Genomic DNA, 20,816 nt, shown 5'->3' with positions numbered 1-20,816 from the left:
CAAGGCAACAAATAGACCAGGCTCCCATGACTCAGCACTAATTTAGAGCCACACAGGTTGGTGGTTTGTTTGGGGGCTTGTCAGGGGGCTCAGGGCTTCTGTGGAGAAGGAAACTCCTCTTTCTGGCAACATAATTAAAATGCTAGACCTACACAAAGTGAAAGAGCTTTGCAAAGCTGAAAACAGTGCAAATGTTCCTTATTATATTAGTACTATTCTTGTACTAATGTACTCACAGATCTGATGACTAAATGTCAGGAGAAGTGAGTATTCCTGGAAGGTGGTGTTTTTTTCAGAAGGGCTTGGGGGTCACCCATTGGGAGGGGTGGGCATTGGACTTTCCTTTGAGGCAGCCTTGGGGAATTAAACCTCAGGATCTGGGCTTCTTACATCACCAGAATCTTACACAGAATGGCTCCTCCTTTCTCTTGATACCTTTGGGCATTACATGTTTTTTTTTAAATTTTTTTAATGTTTTATTCATTTTTTGGGAGACAGAGTATGAGTTGGGGAGGGGCAGAGAGAGAGGGAGACACAGAATCTGAAGGAGGCTCCAGGCTCTGAGCTGTCAGCACAGAGGTGGACATAGGGCTCGAACTCATGAACCACAAGATCATGACCTGAGCCAAAGGTGGACGCTTAATGCCCTGAGCCACCCAGGCTCCCCTTACATGTTTCTAATGCTTAAACCATGTGGTTGTTAGATGGTGTTTGTAAATAGAATAAAAGATTTCTACTGCTTTTGTGACTGCTACCAAGGACATTTTATGTATCTTGAGGGGGGAAAAAGCCTTTTGATAAAATGTTGTTTGAACCAGGCAACTGAAGATAGGACTCACTCCTTACTCAGGCCCACATCCCTCCTTTGTGATTGCCTATGACTGACTGTAAGTATTGATTCTAGTGCTGACTTCTTGTTTTCTAGACTTACAGGTGGAAATTGTGAGATTAATTCAAATTGAATACACTTTATTAGCTGGTGATGGCAAACGTTATTAGGTGGTCATGCTTTTCACAGGATTGCTGGGATTACTTTTATAGCAAGAGAAATGAGGTTGCTGCCAAAGGTATCATATGGTGGGAATGTCCACAGACATATTTTTGTTTACATGACACTGTGGAAAACCCTAAAACAATGAGAGGTAAGGCTATCCTGCACAGCCTTTTAGACTTTCTTTGGAATTTGTAGATACTGAAATTATAAACTTAAATTATGTGCATTTACCTGGGGAGAAGACCCACATCTTTATCAAGCTTTCAAATGGGGCCCAGACTTCTGGAAAGATTAAGAGTTCCTGAAGTAGAGACATTTTTAACAGCGCTTGACTAAGGTGTGCCATTGAAAACCAAACTGAAACAAAACAAAACAACCCCACAAAAAAAACAGCACTTTGCTACAAAATTTTAAGCATGCATGTTTTCTTAAATGCTGAAAATTTAAAAGCAGATTTAATTTATTTTATATTTAGAGCCTAAAAAGGTGGTAAGACATTGATTCCATGTATTAAAGTGCTTTAGAACTAGACATTCCCATCCCCTGGATGAACAGTTTTAACATGAATGATGGCCAGTCGTGGCTAAAAATGTGGGTCTTGTGGATTCATGGAACATTCCTTGAATTTATGCCTTATGCCATATATTGTGAAAAGGACGACTGTCTAAAGGCTTGTAATGGGAGACTAACAAGGAATTCACAGTCCAGTTAGCAAATGATGATAACGCTGCAGGTTTTGAGAAAACAACTCTTGACCTACCCAGGGGTTCAAAGAAACCTTAGAACAGGCAATCATTTAACTACATCCAGATTAGAGTTTTAGGAGTTGGCTGGTAATAGGGACAGCGGGCAGGAGGGATTGCAGCAGGAGCAGTTTCCGGGAGGCGGCTCAGACTTTAATGTACATTAGGAATTACCCGGGGCTTGTCAAAATGCAGATTCTGAATCTTTGGGTCTGGGTGGGACCTGAGATCTACATGTTCAAGAAGCCGCTAGTGATCGCTGTTGGTCATCCCCACTTTGAATCTCAAGGGAGGAGAATAGGTGTACCAGGCTGTTTGGGGACCAGCAAGTAGCTCAGGGTGGCTGGGGCTTAAAGAGGGCTCAGGGTGGGTTTGCTGCAGGTAGATGCCTGGAAGAGCCTCTCTCTCTCTGAAATATTTCAAACATGTAGAAAAGAACAGAGAATAGTATAAGCATGTACCATTCGGACTTTACAAATGTGGGTATATCTACTTCGTGGTTTTTAGAGATACTTTGGAATTCCTTTCACTTCCTCCACCATCCTGCCCTTTACCTTCCCCTCAGCATCCCCTCCTCGGATCCTGGTGTCTATCTTTTCCATCCGTGCTTTTATGTTTTTACGTGTATATTTGCAAATGATCAATATGTACTGATGTTTGTATTTTAGATAAATGACACTTCATACAGTTTTATGCATCTTATGTTTTTTATTCAATTCTATATTTTCCAAATTTGTCTTGCTTGATACTTGGAGATCTAGTACATTTATTTTGAACTGCTATTTTAGTATTACTTGTATAAACTTATTACAATAATTCATTCATTTCCCTATTGGTGAAGATTTGGGTTGTTCATTCTCCACCCCCCCCCCCAATTGTTCATTCTTAGAAACAATGATTTAGAGGGGTTTTTCAATATACTGGATACTAACCCTCTGTCACTTCCGAGCATTGTTAATATCTTTTCCAGGTCTATGGCTTGTTTTGTTGCTGGTATTGGTTTTACCTTTATTACGGTGACTTTCGTTACATGAAAGTATTAAATTTTAACATAGTCTAATTTGTCAACCCTTTTCTATTGTTGTTTGTGCTTTTTAGATCTTGTTTAACAAATCACAAAGTTATGTTCTCTAACTCAGGATGTTAATACAACACTGTGGGTAAACTTGACTGAGGTTTTCTTAACTATTTTCTGAGCTATTAATACAATGATGTCTTTTTACAATAGTTGCTGCACAGTCGTAGTCTAGTTTGATCTGTTTCTCTGGAAGGCTGGTAAGTTCTTCTCAGTGGAAACAAAGGCAAGTCCTGATACTGTCCATCTTATTTCTTAATTTTGGTTTTTAAGTGTATTGCCCACTTCTGGGGTCTTTGGCTGGTACTCCCTGATAGGTGGGAGAATTCCCTAACTCTCCCAGAATCTTCAGCTCCAGCCCCACACAGGATGAATGCTCCTGCCCAAGTGGCCTCTCTGCATGCCTCCTGTTCTCCCTGATTTCCACTGGTATTTCTCCTTGTCCTTTCAGTTCTGCGGGCTGCCAATAGCTTCTCTCTGCTGCCAGATTCTGGGTACCTTAACACCCCTATGTCTTTTCAACAATTCTCCATTTTTTTGGACACCAATTGGATGTTCCATAATTCAGCTCAATCCTGACACTAACCACTCAGAGTTAGCACAGACTAAGGGGCTCAGCCCCACAAGACTGCCCCTCTCCACCCCCGCCCCTGCCGCTTCAGATGGCAGTTGCAAATCCCAGGTTTCCAGGTGACCCATACTTCTGTCCAACTTGGTTACAAATTCACGGATTCCCACAACACACCATCAGGTTTGATAACCTACTAGAATGACTGATAGAACTCAGGAAAGTACTATACCTACAACTAAAGTTTTATTATAAAGTATATAACTCAGAAGCAGCCAAATGGAAGAGATGTGTAGGGCAAGGTCTGTGGAGGTCCTGAGTACAGGCACTTCTGTTCTTATGGAGATGGGGTGAAATACCCTCCCAATGCATCAATATGTTCACCAGACAGTCCCCTGGGCCTTGCTGTTCAGTGTTTTTGTGGAGGTTTTGTTACTTCCACACAATTGATTAAATCATTGGCCGTTGATGGTTGAACTCAACCTCCAAGCTCTCTCTTCTCCCAGGAGGTCAGAGAGTGGGGCTGAAATTTCCAGCCCTCTAGTCATGTGGTGGTTCCTCTGTGGACCAGCACCATCCTAAAGATGTCTAAGGGCCCACCAATAGTTGCCTTATTAGCATAAACTCAGGTATGGTCAAAAGGGGCTCATTATAAATAACAAAAGACATGCCCATCACTCAGGAAATACTAAGAATTTTAGAATCTCTGTATCAAGAATGGGCGACAAAGACCAAATAAAAATTTTTAAGTTTATTTATTTATTTTTAGAGGCAAGGGGCAGAGAGAGAGGGAGAGAATGTCAAGCAGGCTCCATGCTGTCAACACAGAGCCCAACACGGGCTTGAATTCATGAACTGTGAGATCATGACCTGAGCAGAAACCAAGAGTCAGATGCTTAACTGACTAAGCCACCCAAGCACCCCAATATTTTTTTTTATTATACCACAATCCCCAGTTGTTTCCCCTAATCCTATCCACACCTTCTGATGAATTGTCTGGAGAAATTTGTTTCCCACCTGTATACCCACAGGTTCCTGCAGACACAGGGGCCATTCTCGGTACCCCCATGTGCACATACCATCATATTTGTAACACCACGTTGTGGCATCCTGTATGCCTACTTGTGTTCTTTGTGTTCTTCTCTAAATTGTAGACTCTTTGAGGCAGAAATGTGTCTTTTTCTCCCCTGTATTCCCAACATTCTAGCCCAGTATCTGGCCCATAATGGCTGTCAATCATTTTTTTGATTAGTGAATGGTTTCATTCTTCATTCTGGGCATCCATTCATTTAGTATCTCCTGTGTAAGAGGCTGCCCTAAGTGCTGGGTAGACAAATTCACTGCTAGTTAGGTCCTGACATTCTAGGGAGCTTGGATTTCATCTTGGAGTAGACAGAAGGACTGCCCAGGTTCACCTACATTTCTACCAAACCTTAGACATACCTCAGAAGAAGCACGGGTCTCCTTCACAGACACGGAGATAACCTGTAGCAGTGATGACCCTACCATGGCTCTCTGGCTGGGGACAGTCTTTGCTACTCTACCCTTCATGGTCCAGCGACCTCATTGGCCTATCTTCTAATACCCAAGGAGCAATGGTTTATTTGATTCTGAAATGGTTCATCCCCTTGGAGAGGATATAAACTCTGCAGAGTTTTCTCTCTGACTGAGTGGAAAGAGGGTAGAAGGTCGGATCTCCAACCCCGCCTAGTTCAAATCCTACCTCTCCACTCATTTGGGCAAATTACTTAATTCAGTTTGTACCTGCCTCAGTTTCTGCATCTATAAAATGGGGGTAGCAATAATACTTACCTCAGAATTAGTTTGAGGATTAAATGAACACTTAGAGGATGTTGTAAATATCTAATAAATGTCATCTGCAATTAGCACTTCTTGTTTATAATCATCCTATTGGTGGGGGGAAATAAAATATATCCTCATGTGCACAGAGGAATGCTGGAGAGACATACCAGGAACTATTAAGTAAGAGGCGGGAGACTGACTTTTTAATGCCAAATTTTTAAATCATTTTTTCACATGTTCTGAGTTTTAACCATGTGTATCTATTTTAAAAACTCTTCTCTGTTATATCTGACAGATTTCAAAATCTTTCCTCTGTATATATCTATAAGTATCTGAAGCTGAACACACACACACACACACACACACACACACACACACACACACACACAATTTTATACTCCTCCACCTCTATCCTGCCTCACTACTCATGGGTCATGATAAACATTTCCAGTGGCTTGTCTTGCAACCTCTCTGTTCATCGAGGTTGTGCTAGAAAATGAGCCTTGGAATTAATGACTGGGGCAGAACACATCCCATTGGCAATGTCCTATTTATGTGAACTTGTACTTCCATCAATGATGGCAGTGAAAAACAAATATCAAAGCAGGGCCTGGATTTAAAATGATTTGAATACATTATAGAACATTAATTCCATAGAGGCTTTCAAACCAGACTGATCAGGCATTTGAAAATCATTTATCTTAAGTGGGTCTCTGAAATGTACCAGGACATTAAAAATGACAGTGAGTTATGTTTGCTTCATGTTTTACATTAAAAATAATCGGATGCATCACAATTCCTGTTCAGGGTAAGGGCATTTTTCTAATCCCATAATTAGCTCTGTGAGCATCCAAAATAACATCTAATTCCAGTCTTTTGAATAGCCACCTCTTTTTAAAAAGCCAGCTAATGTATGCGTTTGCAGACACAAAGACCAAAATAAATCAAGTGGTACCGCTTTGGTACCCTTAGGTGATGGGATATGGGAGAAAGAAATGAGAAAAGGAAGTCATGGCTGGCATCTCCAGCTTTGGGAACTTGATAGCTCCCTTCCTCATTTATCTGTTGAGTCTTCTGTCCCACAAACAATCCTACTGATGTGGGAGATTGTGTGCCCAGCTTTGGCAACACAGATTAAGAGGGGCTTCTGGCCCTTAGGGAGTTCATTGTCTAATGGGAGAGACAAAATAGAATGACAGTGACAAAAGTGACAAAAGTACTCAGAGTGACAAAAGTACTCTTAGAGCATACAGAAGTGAGATGCCTGTCAACATAGGTAAATCTGCTTGTAACTATTTATTGGTTTAATTTTCTTAAGTATTTTTCTTGTCTGAGATGATACGTGGCAGTTTTCTGTTTGCTTCGTAATTCAAGGTATGATGCTTGAGGCATGAAATCTAACAATACTAACTTAGCAATGCTTTGTGCATGCATGCAGGACCTCACTCATCAAACATTCACTTCATGTAGGCTCTATGCTCATTTCTGGGAATACTGAGGATTCACAGGATCTTAGTTTGTGGTTTAATCATTAAACAGTGCTTACTATCTTCTGATATTATGGTTCCATAACCTTGAACAACAAATCCCCATACTGGAGAGTGTAAGTAGCATTACTGAGAACCTGGGAAATTATAAATGAGAGCCCAGTGACTGACACCCAAAGCCCCAAGTAGTCTGGGTTGAGTGTGCCCCTCCCCCCTTTGTGCATGGCAGGCCCCACCACCCAATCAGGCCATGCTGAAACTGGACAGTGCTGAGACTCCTTTGCAACACAGTATTTGCTACCCTTGGTCTCTGTTCTAAAACACTGTACCCTCCAAAGCAGTAAAAAAAAGTACCCAAAAAAGAGGATGCTACCATTCCTGCACTTACCAGCAGGCAAGAGATTAGTATGAGGGGTGTGTCCCCAGGGATGAGGCTAGAGATGGGCTTTGGTTGTTTGACTGTTAAACCTGGAAGGCTGTGACTAGGAATCCCTTAGGTGTGCAGGGTACTGAAATGCCTCCGCATTCACGATTGGATCTAACCCTTTATACAACTCTGGGGAAAGGTCATTTTTCCCTGGACCACAAAACTGAGAGCTAATGTAGTTAAATGGCTTTCCAAGAAGGAAGGGCCAGGATGAGAGCAGAAGTTGACCTGAATAAGGTCCAGTGCTCATTCCATGTTGTCACCTAAAACAGACACATACTGCTATGGACTGAATTGTGGAAAGGGTTTCTTATGGTTGAAACATAAGAAAACCATTTAACATAATGGTTTAACCATTTAACCATTTTAACTATTCTTCACATGTACAGCTCAGTGACATCAAGGACACTCACGATGTTGTTTAACTATCACCACCATGTGTCACCAGAACTTTTTAATCTTTTCAAATGAAAGTCTCTACCTATTGATCACTAACTTCCCATCCCTCCTTCCCCAGCCCCTGGCAACCACACTTCTATTTTCTGTCTCTATGAATTTGATTACTTTAGGAACCTCGTATGAATAGAACTATCCAGTATTGTTCTCTTTGTGTTTGGCTTAGTCCACTCAGGACAATGTCTTCAAGATTCATCCACGACGTAGCATGTATCAGAATTTCTTTTCTTTTTAAGGCTGGATCATATTCCTTTGTATGTATAGACAATATTTTGTTTTTCCATTAATCCCTCCATTGACATTTGGGTTGCTCCCACCTTCGGTTGCTGTGAACATGGCCATACAAATGTGTCTATTTGAGTCACTGCTTCCGATTTCTCTCTCCTAGCATGTTTTTCTGTAAGTGAACCAAAGCACTTCTTCAACATATTGCTTAGAAATCTCCTCAGCTAAATATCCAATTTTATTGCTTGCAGGATTTACCTTCCACAAAATACAGTTCAGCCAAGCTCTTTTTTTTTTTACTTTTGTAACATTTATTATTTTTAAGAGAGAGAGAGAGAGACAGAGCATGAGTAGGGGAGGTGCAGAGGGAGAGGGAGACACAGAATCTGAAGCAGGCTCTAGGGTCTGAGCTGTCAGCACAGAGCCCTATGCGGGGTTTGAACCCACGAATTGCAAGATCGTGACCTAAACCTAAATCAAGAGTCAGACGCTCAACTGACTGAGCCACCCAGGTGCCCCTAAAAAACTATTTCTTTTAAAAAAGGAAGAAAATAACTCTTCATCTCATTTTTATGACACAAGAATTTGCCCTACACTTTTAACCTAGCAGCGTCAAATCTTTTTACCTCTCTTACCTAAAGCCTCTCTTTTCTCCATCCGTTGCATCTGATCTATTACCAAATCCTGCCATTTTCACCTTGGAGTTGTTCTTTCTTTCCCATCCCCACCCCAGCTACCCCAGGCCAGGCCAGCACCTCCTAAAACCTACCCCACTCCTCCTAGTTAATGTCTCTGCCACCCCTGGTTGCTCCTATGCTGCCTCCTGACCAATTTCTCTGAATTACTTGCTTTGCTTCATACACCAAGGCTTTGCATGTCCCCTGCCAGCTGGCCCCACCCAGCTAGTTAACCACTGGCAGCTGGGCTCACCCAGCTAGGTAACCCTGTTGACCCACACACCCACCCTCCAGACAAGCTGGTCTCGTTGAGGTGCCCTGAGACAGCATATCTTTCCTGTCCCTGTGCCTTAGTGCCCACACCACCCTCACACTCCACGATTCCCCCTTTTGGCACTTCCCTGTTCAAGTCCCACCCCTACCTTCTCCACCTGCCGCTGTTCCTTGTCATCCCCCCATCCTTCAGCTGCTGTTACTGTCAGCATCCGCGTCCCACAGTGAAGCACCTAGCTGCTGTCTTCAGCATAACCCGGGCCTCCCCAGGTAAGGGGGAAACTGCTTTTAGATATGGCCCACTCTGTGCTTCTTTTGACCTAGCAGAGTCCCAGGTTCCCAGTTGATATTCCATAGCTACTAGCTGATTGATATGAATAGATTTTAACTTAAGAGCTGAGCCGAGCAAACATCAGGTTACTAATCAGTTTCCAAAATATCAGCTGTGCTATTCTGAATTTATTTAGAATGTGCAGTCCCTGGCCCGAAGGTGCCTGCCGGTGGCAAAAATGCGCTGGGTCCTCATTTGGAACAAGACAGCTTTCAGGGTCACTTGAAGGCAAAGCTGGGAGCATCAGGGCAGGACTGCGTGGGAAGCAGTTGAAATGTGAGACAGAAGAGCTGTCAACAAGGACACTTCAGTCATCTTATAAAGAAACACCACTCTATAGAAAGGCAGCTTGGATTCCTGACTCTCAGATCTCAGTGGTGGGCAGGAAACTAGGTGGCTGGGCTGTTGGAATCTAGACTATCTTCAGGGGAAAAAGGAAGGTCAAGGTCGAAGATTCCTACCTCGTCACTGCAACCACCTCCCACCCTTTCCATTCTCTCTCCTGCTAAAGTTGCATCGATCTGCACGAATGAAATAATCTGAAAAGCTCTAGGGTAGGGCATGCCTCTGGATAGTGAGAACTTGACTTTTGAGTCCTTGGATACTCATTCATCAAATACTTGCTGAACTCCTCTATGCCCCAGGTGCTAGAATAGAGCAGTGACCCTGCAGACATCCTGCCCTCCTGTGATGTCGCCTTGTGCTAGGCACTGTGCTAGATACTGGAGATTCTTTGATGCAGATAACACGGGCCTTACAAGAAGGGACTTACAGTCAAGGGGAGAGACAGTCATCAGTGGGGAGTTACAGCACAATGTGTGATGTGAGTTCTAAATAGTAGTGTTCAAGACTTGGTGTTCACTTAGATAAAGAGGCTGATAGGGGAACATTTTATTTTTGCTTATGTTTTCAAATTCTGTATGATTTTTAAAAAACCCTCTTCTTTGAAATGCCATTCTCCTATTTTTCCAGATCTTAGCTTCTTGCCTTCACTGCCAACACTAACAGGCCTACATAGGCTAATTGTCTCATGGGTATATTTGATTATTTTCAAGCACCTGTTCTTAGGATTGTAGGGACAGTAGGAACCTACTGTGTCATGGTCCCTAGGGAACTGGTGGCAGAAGGCCCACTTCCATCCAGACATCCTCTTTCTGCTAAAGCACCACCAACAATGGAAAGACTGTTTCCTGTCCTTTGAGGATTATGGGTGTTGTATAGGGTGGGAGCTAGTTCTTGGCTTGAGCACAGCTCAATGCATTCTCAGAAAATGAGTAAATTTCTCTGTTCTAAATAAGGGAAATGACACGACAGCCGATGTCTCAGCCCCCTATACTTTCAGACAAGGATGATCTCACAAAGCACTAAAATGACCTCATTCTGTTATTTGAAGAACAAAAGACTTGTCTGTCCATAGATATTTCCCCACCATTGACATTGGTGGTTGAAATTGTCACAATTAAGGTCACTTACTGAACAAGTGCACCTGTTACAAATGTTCATGTATGAACTGTGGAAAAGATACCTGAGAGCAGTGGTAGAAATACCTGGGGAACTTCTTAAAAATACTGACACCAATCCCAGACTAATCTGGATCTCTGGGAAGTGGGACCATGAGGACTTTGTTCAAGCTCCCTGGATGGGTCTAATGTGCTATGAATGTTGAGAACTTCTGCCCTGAGTTCACAGAACACACTTCCTTGTTGAGAATTGTTCAGTCTTACTCACACATTAGCAAGACCTCTCCAAGAGGAGAATAGTCCTGGGAGAGGCCGCATTCCCTCCACTCTCAAAATGTGATTCATAGACCACCAGCATCGGCATCAGCACCATCTTGCCAACTGTTTTAAAAATACAGAATCCTAGGGCCCACCCAAGATTGACTGAATCAGAACCTGTATTTAATAAGGTCTTCAGATGATGCATGTGCATATTAGTGCATATTATAGTTTGAAAGGGACCATACAAGATGATGTCTTTTTAAAAAATATTCATTCATTTTTGAGAGAGAGTGTGTGAGCAGGGGAGGGGCAGAGAGAGTCGAGGGGGGGGGCAGAGGATCTGAAGTAGGCTCTTTGCTGACAGCAGCAAACCCAATGTGGGGCTCAAACCCACAAACTGTGAGATCATGACCTAAGCTGAAGTTGGATGCTCGACCGATTGAGCCACCTAGGTGCCCCACAAGATGTTGACTTTCATTGTCTGCTTTAATGTCCACTCAGTTACTCACTGTTACAGGTTATGTTGTATCCTACCCAAATTCTTATGTTAAAGTCCTAACCTCCATTAGCTCAGAAGATGACTTTATTTGGAGATAGGGCCTTTACAGAGGAAGTCAAGTTAAATTGGATGACCTCCCACATCATCAGGGTGAGTGCTAATCTAGTTTGACTGATGTCCTTATAAAAAGGGAAAATTTGGACACAGAGAAATACGTACAGACAGAACATCATATGAATGTGAGGATACCTTTTTGCAAGCCCAAGAGAGAGGTGGGGAGCAGATTCTTCCCTCACAGCCCTCAGGAAGAACCAACCAGTACCTTGATCTCAGATTTCTGGTCCCTATAACTAAGAGACACTAAATTTCTGTTAAGTCACCCAGCTTTGTGGTACTTTGTTACAGCAGCAGTAAAAAAAGCTAGTTCACTTGTGATGTCTTCTATCTATTTTACATACAAACTGCCCCCGAAAGGAGCAGAATCTCTCCATCCTCCACTGACATTCCTGGTCCCCCAAACCTTGGGTCAGGTCCACTTCAAGAACCACTAGCCAGCCTATACACTAGCTGCCTGGGTCTAGAAGCCCAGTGCAAATCCCATCAGCTGAGGGCAGGGTAGTGGTGGGTTTCATGACCAGCTTTCTTGGAAGGTTGAAGGGTTTCCTGGAGTGGTTGGAGAAATGTCATTGTCACCAAGTTCCTTAATCAGTCTTGATCACCCACCATGGCCAGCACATGGTATAGGAAACTGTGGGGACGAAATTATTCTTATCACTATCAAACTGCCCTGTAGACGTTTGCAGACTGGTGAAGAGGGAGTCTTGGTAACCCAATAGATAGTACTTGGGGCCACTCACCTCTCTGAAGGTATTTGCGTATAGTCCAGTTTCTTCAGCCAATTATCGTAAGATTCAGCCCCTTTTGCCCCAACCCCAGACCCAATTTCAAGAGTTTAATGAATGGTACTGACACTATTGCAGTTTTTGTTGGGAGGTGGAGGAAAGGGTTGCCCTCATAGAGGCAACCTTCTTGGTGCCTCCATGGAGGCACCAAACCTGTCTCTCCTTTTGGAAATTGACAAACCTCTCCTCTTAAACTTTAATGACTCCACTTCATCTTCCTTTTCACACCCCTTCTTAAATTTTTGGCACTTAGTATATCCCACTCCATCAAACAAAACCCAATTGAACAGCATTGTCAAGGGGCTCCAGCCTGAGATCACCAGGGACACATTAGGGGTTCATTACTAACGGCAGTGAGAACATCACTGTGAACAACCAGGGGATCCAGTAGGAGGGTGTTAGGACCTATTGTAGGATTGGGGATTTGGTTACCTGATTTGGGGGAGGGTCTAAGGAAGTCAGGATTGGCTCTATAGATTGACTGCTTGGAGGTTGGGGGCTGCCAGAAGGTGGGAGAAATTCTTTGGGCACCTCAGTAAATCTTTATGAAGAGGGGAGACTAAAACAACATAAAGCTGTAATTGGCAAAGTAGCAGTCACCACAAACTGGGTGGCTTAACAGAAATTTAGTGTCTCTTAGTTATGGAGACCAGTCATTTTAGTCCAAACAGGGGACTTTGGGAAGAGTATTTTTGTGGGCGACACGGTGACCTTGTTTTTGTCTGTGCTTAGATGAAATTATGAACTGGCCTTGCTTTGTCTCATTTTATTGTGGTTTCAGAGTGACATCTGGGGTTGGTGTTCTGTGCCAAGGCTTATGTTCAATAGGAGAATAAGATGACCAGGTGAGCCTCTGGGTATCTGGGACTGCTTTTTAAAAAATTTTCTCCACATTCAACAAAAGTAAAACCTGTGTGTTTTCAGCCACTCCCTTTTGCCTGTTGTTTTTCAAGCATAGCTCTGGGCAGTGGTAAGGGTTCTCAGTTTATCTCATGTGTCTCTTATATCTGATGCATACAATGGGGCTTTATTAATGAAATATCAGGACGCTGTATATATGGATTCATCCAATGATTCAGGGAACATCCACTTCCCAAGGGCCTCCTAGGAACCAGGGACTACCCCAGGCATAAGGGTGTCCAGGCATGAACTTCCAGGATAAACAATACTGATCTCTAAGAGGACAAAGTGTCTATTACATTTGTTGGGGTGGGTGTATTAATCTGCTGGGGCTGCAGTAACACATACCATGAGCTGGGTGGCTTAAACAACAGAAATTCAGTTCTTCAAGGTCTGGAGCCTGGAGGGCTGAGATCAAGGTGTCAGCTGAGTTGATTTCTTCTGAGGCCTCTCTCCTTAGCTTGTAGATGGCCATCTCTATCCTGTGTCCTCACATGGTCTTCCTTCTGTATGTGTCTGTGTCCTGATCTCCTTATAAATACACCAGTCATGCTGGGACACCTTGGTGGCTCAGTCAATTGAATGTCTAACTCTTGATCTCCGCTCAGGTCATGATCTCTATGGTTTGTGAGATTGACCCCTGTGTTGGGCTCCATGCTGACAGCGCAAAGCCAGCTTGGGAATCTCTCTCCCACCTCTCTTTGCCCCTCATGCTCGTGCATGCATTCTCTCTCTTTCTCTCTCTCTCCCTCAAAATAAATAAATAAGCATTAAAAAAAAAAAAAAGAACACCAGTCATACTGGATTAGTGCCCACCCTAATGACCTCATTTAACCCTAGTTACCTCTGGGGGTTAGGGCTTCAGATGTGAATTGTGTGTTAGGGAACACAATTTAGCCCATAATAAGGGTCAGATAGGGGAAGGAAAGCATTCTTTAAAGTGTCTCAGATGCTGAGGTATAAACATGTCGGGTGCTGGGGATGGTGGTGGTTTGAGGGAGGGTCACTGCAGGATGAGGGTGCTGGCCCCAGAAACCCCATGGAGGGGTGGTGATGGACCCAGCCTTCACAGATGAATGATTACCCTGGGGGCACAGGGTTGGGGGAGGAAGTGGTGAGCTTTCTGACCACCAGCAGGGGAATAGCTGTGCGGAAGGAACTACGAAGAGGAAGAGCTGGGCACCCCTCATTCTCCTGTGGAGTTTTGGGGGCACAGATGAGAGGTCCTGATAGCCCTTGTTGATGGTTGAATCTGGGATGACTGTGTCAAATAGACGCTGAGAACTAGCAACCATGCTAAGAGCATGCCCACTCTGTTTCACTGGTCCCTGTGGGGGCATTCTGGTTTGCTTATTTGTGACCCCCACCTTTCCACCCCTCAGTGTCTCCCTCGGGCCTCTGAACAGGGCTCAGATTGCAGCTTCATTGCTTGCCGGCTGGGTAACTCTGGGCAGGTTACTGTCTTTCTTAGCTCAGTTTCCTCCTCTGGAAAATGGGGCAATGCCACCTGCCCCTTAGGGCCACCCTAAGGATTATGGGAGGTGCTTGTGTCTGGCTTGGCTCCTTTAAACCACAGCTCACTGAGTCTGTGCTTAGACAGACTTTGGCTATAACCAAGTGGAGAAGCAGGAGATACGCCCGACAAAGAAGAGAAGCACAAGGGCAAGTTCACACACTGTCGGCCACTCTAACTGGTGCAGGATGCAGACACTTTTAACATTTGAACGTTCAGAAGAAGGTGTGACTGGATGTAGTTTCCAAGCCAGGGACATTCAAAGGTCTTCCAGTAAGCTGCAGAAATCACTTTGTGTTTCTGTTAAAAGGAACCTTGAACCCAACTCTCCAACTCTCCCACTTTATGGGTGAGGAAACTGAGGCCCAGTTATTAGTTGACTAGTCTCAGTCTAACAGCAAACAGCTGAGGGGAGAATGTGGATTCACATGCAAGACATTTAGCAGAATGGATTTGCTTACTCTGGGCCAGACTGGGGTCACAGAACAAACAACGCGATCGTCTAAGTTTAAAAATTTATAATATTAGCTAATATTTGTGCATGGTTTTTACCATGTGCCAGGTATTGTTCTAAGTGCTTTATCCAAATAAATGTATTCAGTTCTTCAGACAATGCTATGAAGTAGGATTATAGTCCTAACTCCCATTTACAAATGAGGAAACTAAGGCACCAACAAGTAATTGCCCAGGACCACACAGTGAGCGAGGTGGAACAAGGGTTTGGATCCAGGCAGTCTGACTTTCAGACACTGTGTTCTTAGCCACTATAGTTTCCTGCTTTGTAACTAGTGGTTCTCAATGATCTCTGGACCAGCAGCATGAACATCATCAAGAACTTGTTAGAAATGCAAGTTATCGGGCTGGCCCTGCTCTTGTGGGGTTGGGACTCAGTGAGCTGTGGTTTAACAGAACTTCTAGGTGATTCTGACATGCGCTCCAGTTTGAGAGACACTGGCTTTCTTTCTCTTCTTCCCTTGGAGAGCCTTTGCTGGAGGTGGAGAGGTGGGGTAGAGAGATCCATTAGTGAGACTCTGGGAAGTTTCCTCCAGGACACACTTGGACCACAGCTTTTGAATTTTAATGAGTGCAAGAAATGATCTGGGCTGGGAAGGTGCCATATTGGTATTTGGCCCATTTATTTTTGCAGAAGTAAACTTGGGGATTATTTATATTTTTCCTTCTTTCTCCTTGCCTAAGTACCTACCACAGAGTGGACCATTGGTAATCAATAAGCTTTTATGGTGCCCCTAAATTACTTGTTTTCCACATAAAGCTGGCCTGAAAGCAGTAGATCACTGATGGGGAAAGGCTTTCCGGATGGAGATGGTGTTTGTGGGAGCGAGAAAAGGACTCTGGTGTGATGAGGTAGTAAAACATTCAAAGCTGGAGGTTTCTTGCCTTCCTTCCTTCCTTCCTTCCTTCCTTCCTTCTTTCCATCTTCCTTCCTTCCTTCCTTCCTTCCTTCCTTCCTCCATCTCCTTTTCCTTCTCCTTCTCCTTTTCGTTCTTCTCCTCCCTCCTGTAAAACTACATTCCAATTCCATTATTTATATTTTAAAAATGACTTAAATAGGATACTTGGGCCTAATTTGGGACATTATCCTCAAGGGCAGAGATAAAAGCTTGATTCAGAGGGGAGAAGAAACCAGAAATAAGGGAAAGAAGAAACGGTGTACTAGTTGGCTTATCCATGATTTGACTTTCTTTTTTTTTTTTCTTTTTGGTAAGGGAAGAAGGAATGCTTTGAGAGCCATTCAGGAAAGCAAATCTGCCCTGATCTGCCCTGTGGAACAACCGTTACAGATTCACGAGCTTGGTGTCTATTGGGAAGACCGACACCTAAAGTGTACAAACTGAAGAAACCCATTTGGGGACTTTGGGGAGTAGGCTGACTCACAACAAAACTAAACTAAAGAATTGTTTCTGGCTTGTGAGAGATGGATGATGCCCCAGCAGGAAGTGTTCAGAAAGTCTACTGAGAGGCATAGGGTGAGATAGGGAATGATGAGTGAAGCAGGATCAATCATCAGGGCCCAAATCCACTGACAGGGAGACCTGGATGCCCATGCAGTAAGGAGGAACAGACAATTTACTGTCTTCTACTCCTTCTTTTATTACATCTGGCCTGAAAATCTTCATAGCTACTTCAGGATCATTTGATTTTAGCCATAGCATCTTGACAAAGAGAATGATGCCTATAAAATCTAGTAGTTAAGCAAATTCCACTACTTTGTGTTAATTGCTGGGAGTCAGGGTGGGATGGATTGGAAATCTTCATTTTCTGGGTTTAAAATAGTCTCATAAATCTAACCAACTGAAATATAAAGTCTTTCCAAATAGAGGTCTCCCTGGACCTACTTCAATAAATATAGTATATTTAAAAAAAAGAAACAAATTGCTGTTTGAAATAAAATCAATCTAGTTTTTTTTTTTTTTTGAGGAGGTTAGATTCTCATTTTGAAGCTTTTTCTTTTTTTAATGTTTACTTATTTTTGAGAGACAGAAAGGGTGAGCAGGAGAGGGGCAGGGAGAGAGAGAGATACAGGATCAGAAGCAAGCTTTGCACTGCCAGCACAGAGCTCAATGTGGGGCTTGAACTCACGAACCATGAGATCATGACCCGAGCTGAAGTCGGACATTCAACCAACTGAGCCATCCAGGTGCCCCAAGGAGGTTCAATTCTCTTAAAGGAAGTGTTAGAGGGTAAACATGGAATGTTGTGTTACTAATGAAAAAGTGTCCCTTAATTTCAGCCCAGCATCTTGACTTGGATTTGCAAAGAAGAGTTCAAGGCTGAGTCCGGCCATAGGGCTGGGAGAGCTGGAGAGAATGGGAGGAACTCAGAGTTCCTGGCAGCAATCGAGGAGGAAGGAATGAGGAAAAATGGGAGAAAAGAGTTGAGCTGTGCTGGGGATCAGGACAACCCTGGGGTAGGCCCTGAAGGGTATGGTTGGTCAGTGGTGCCTGGTCTTGGAGGAGCTGATAGAACATCAGGGACAGGAATGTTGACTTTATTCTGGTGAAAACTTCCTCCATCTCCTCACGTCTTCAGGGAATGTGTTGGGGACAAGAGCTCTGTGTGGGTGCTGTTTCTTTAGTACAGACCCAGGAAGGACCAGTCATCCACCTGCAGATCCATACTGGGCCCAGCGGGGGGTCACTTGCACACACAGGGTGGGACACATGGCAGACTGAACTCACCTTGGTGAGTATATGGGCTCGGGGCCAGAGAGAACCAGGAGAAACGCTGAGGATGGCACTGAACTTGGACAAATTCTGGAATAGGGATTCAGGCCAGTGTCATCTAGGTGTTAAGGGTCAGCATGACACCAGCTGGTGTCGGTTACAAATGAGTGAGAAATATTACAACTGGCATGTCTGTGAACAACGTTGGTTGACAACCCATTTCTGATCTTGTTCGCATTATTATAAGCTATACAGATGTAATACCACGTGGAAATACAATGCTATTTTGTGGGTATAGATTATTAACATCATGTGGGGAAATGTATAATTCAAATGAGCCTTAGGTGATAACTCCCTAAGTGGCCCCTGCAAGGCCCTTAGTTCACGTTGCCTTGGTTATCTTAACGGGTATAATATTAGCATGTGAGCCTATTTACCGCTAAGAATTATTAGAACAATACACATGTGGAGAACCTGAATGTGTTTTGAGCCAGGAGAGGAAGATTCTAACACAACACTATGTTGAAATGCCATTTTTCCTCTTTTCTTATTTTCTGGATGGGATAAAAGCACCACCAAGACCCAAGTCAAACAAACACAAAAAACAATAACAGAAAACAGGGCCCAGTCCTTATGAGCAGAGCCGACCACATACAGAGAGAAGAGATTTTTTTTAGCCCTGCTGGCTTTGCCTGTCTCCCACTTCCTGCCTGTGTTCAGACTGATCAGAAGAGCCTGATGGAGAAAGAGGACTTCTGAGGATGGGCTGTCAGAGGCTGTGTGTCATGGAAGGCATGTGCTTCTGATCCACAACAGGTCAGGTAAGGGGCACTCTCAGAGAACTTCATGGAGAGTGACCTGTGAGCACAAATACTGGTACCTGAGGAAGCTGGAGGCCCTTGGCGGCTGCAGGTGCTCTGATGGCACAGAAGAGAGCTGGCTTCTGCAGTTCTGTCAGCAGCAGGATTGGGGGGGAGGGTATTGGGAGGAGTGGCCAGTGGAGAAATCAGCCAGTGTGATATGTTCCAGTAGAACTATGCCCGAGTGGAGGGAGAGAGAGTCAAAGCAGGGTCTACCTCTACAAGTGGGAGCCAAGAGAGTGCTGGCCATGGCCAGTCAAGGGGGCACAGCCTGCACCTAGCAGTGGGGCAGTGGGAGGGTCCTAGGAGATGAGGTCTCTAAGGAAACCACAAACTCGCCTGTGGGAGAGAGAGCCACCTCCAGAGGCTACCAATATGACACCGTAACATCTCCTGTGCCATTTTCCTGTGTTTCCTCTCTCCTCTCTACATACTCTGGGGGTCAGAGGTGGCATGGAGAGTGTAGTGGAGTGGAGCTTTGAGGCAGAGAAATGGCCAGGAAGCCATCTGGCCCTCTTGCCCATTGTGTGTCTCTGAGTCTGCCTCAGGTGAAGCTGGAAAAGCACAAGACTAAAATGGACATTAAAAGCTTGATTTAGACCCAATGGAGCTTTTTGGTACCATTCATTAAAATCACAAAGGTTAAAGCATCTGTTTGAGATATATAGTTTAGGCATAGGTAAAAGAATTTGACCTAAGTGTGATTTGGAAAAAGAAGAAGAAGGAGAAGGGGAAGAGGAAGGAGAAGGAGGAAGAAGAAGACGAAGATGAAGAAGAAGAAGAGGCAGGAACAGCAGCAGCAGAAGCCATTTCAAGGTACTTGTCCTTATGAGGGCACCATGTTCAAACAACTGCCCACACCTGTGTCAGAGGGCACATGAGCATGTGGGCATGGCAGAGGGCTATGCTACATGCTTCATTAGCCTAAAGCAAATTTGAGATTGGGTCAGATAACCCCCTGGTAACTATTACAGTGTTCCAGGAGTCCTGTAAAATTTTATGTCCACAAGGGACCATTGCATGCCCTCTAGTTAAGTCTTTAAAAATATTTAAATCATGTATATCCATTAGTTAAAATATTCATCAGACATATCAAATATATTCATATACAGTCATACAAATATATTAATTATAAAGCATTATAACACACAGGGTTTAATTGCAGATAAGAGAAAAAGTTAAACATAAAGGATTTAATGCAAGAAATTAGATACTTAGAAATATCTGGAAGAATAGGTTATAAGATCCAAGAAAAGATTCCTAGAAAACACTGTAGGATTCATCTGGCAAGGGAGCTCCTACCTCTATCTCAGTCAAACAGTTGTGGGATCAGGAAGACTCCACTGGATTGCTTGCCTCCATGTTAGAAAGCCTGGAACTTTTCTAAGTGTCCAATATACCAGCAGCAGAGACCAACACTAAGTCTCCAGTATGGCATCTTCCTTGGAGAGACTAGCTAGCCATCTGGGGACAGGGAGATTGCATTGGTGCTCTTGCATCATGGAGGGAGCAGAGATTCATCCTCACAGGAATAGACTACATATTCTGCATATAGATATGACTCACCTGTCTGTATTGCCTCTGCCAGGGCTGCCGCTGTGGACTCTGGAATGCCTTGTTCAGTGTCACGGTAATCTGCACAGCATTGCTTCTGATCAAGGAACTCACTTCACGAGGGAAGTGTGGAAATGGTCTCATGTCATGAAATTGGCCATATACTCACTCCATCACCTGGAAGCAGCCAGCTAGCTTAACTGAAACGTGGAATTGCTTAAAGAAGACTCTGTTAAAATGCTTGTTGGGACACAACAGATTGAAGAATGGAATTCTGTCTTAAAGGATGTTTCTCCTTTGCTAAGATCCACGGATCTAGGATTCAAGAAATAGGAGAAGGGTTGTTCTTCTCCCCATTGTCATTAATAACCCACTCACAGAAATGTTCTTATCCTAGCCAGCATCTTTGTGCTCTGCTAGTCTGGAGATATTACTCCAAGGGGTAATGCTTCCACTATTGGACACCACAGTGGTTTCAATGAATTGTATGAGACTGCCACAGGGCTATTCTGGGTTTATTATACCACTAATCACTGGGTAGAAGAAGTCACTCTACTGGCTTGAGTGATTGATCCCAATAACTAAGGGAAGATCATGTTGCTGCTACCCAGTAGGGCAATGGG

This window comes from Panthera onca, chromosome B2, assembly GCF_046562875.1.
Source record: "Panthera onca isolate mPanOnc1 chromosome B2, mPanOnc1 haplotype 2, whole genome shotgun sequence".
Classification (NCBI taxonomy): Eukaryota; Metazoa; Chordata; class Mammalia; order Carnivora; family Felidae; genus Panthera; species Panthera onca.
Note: the sequence above shows the minus strand (reverse complement) of the source record.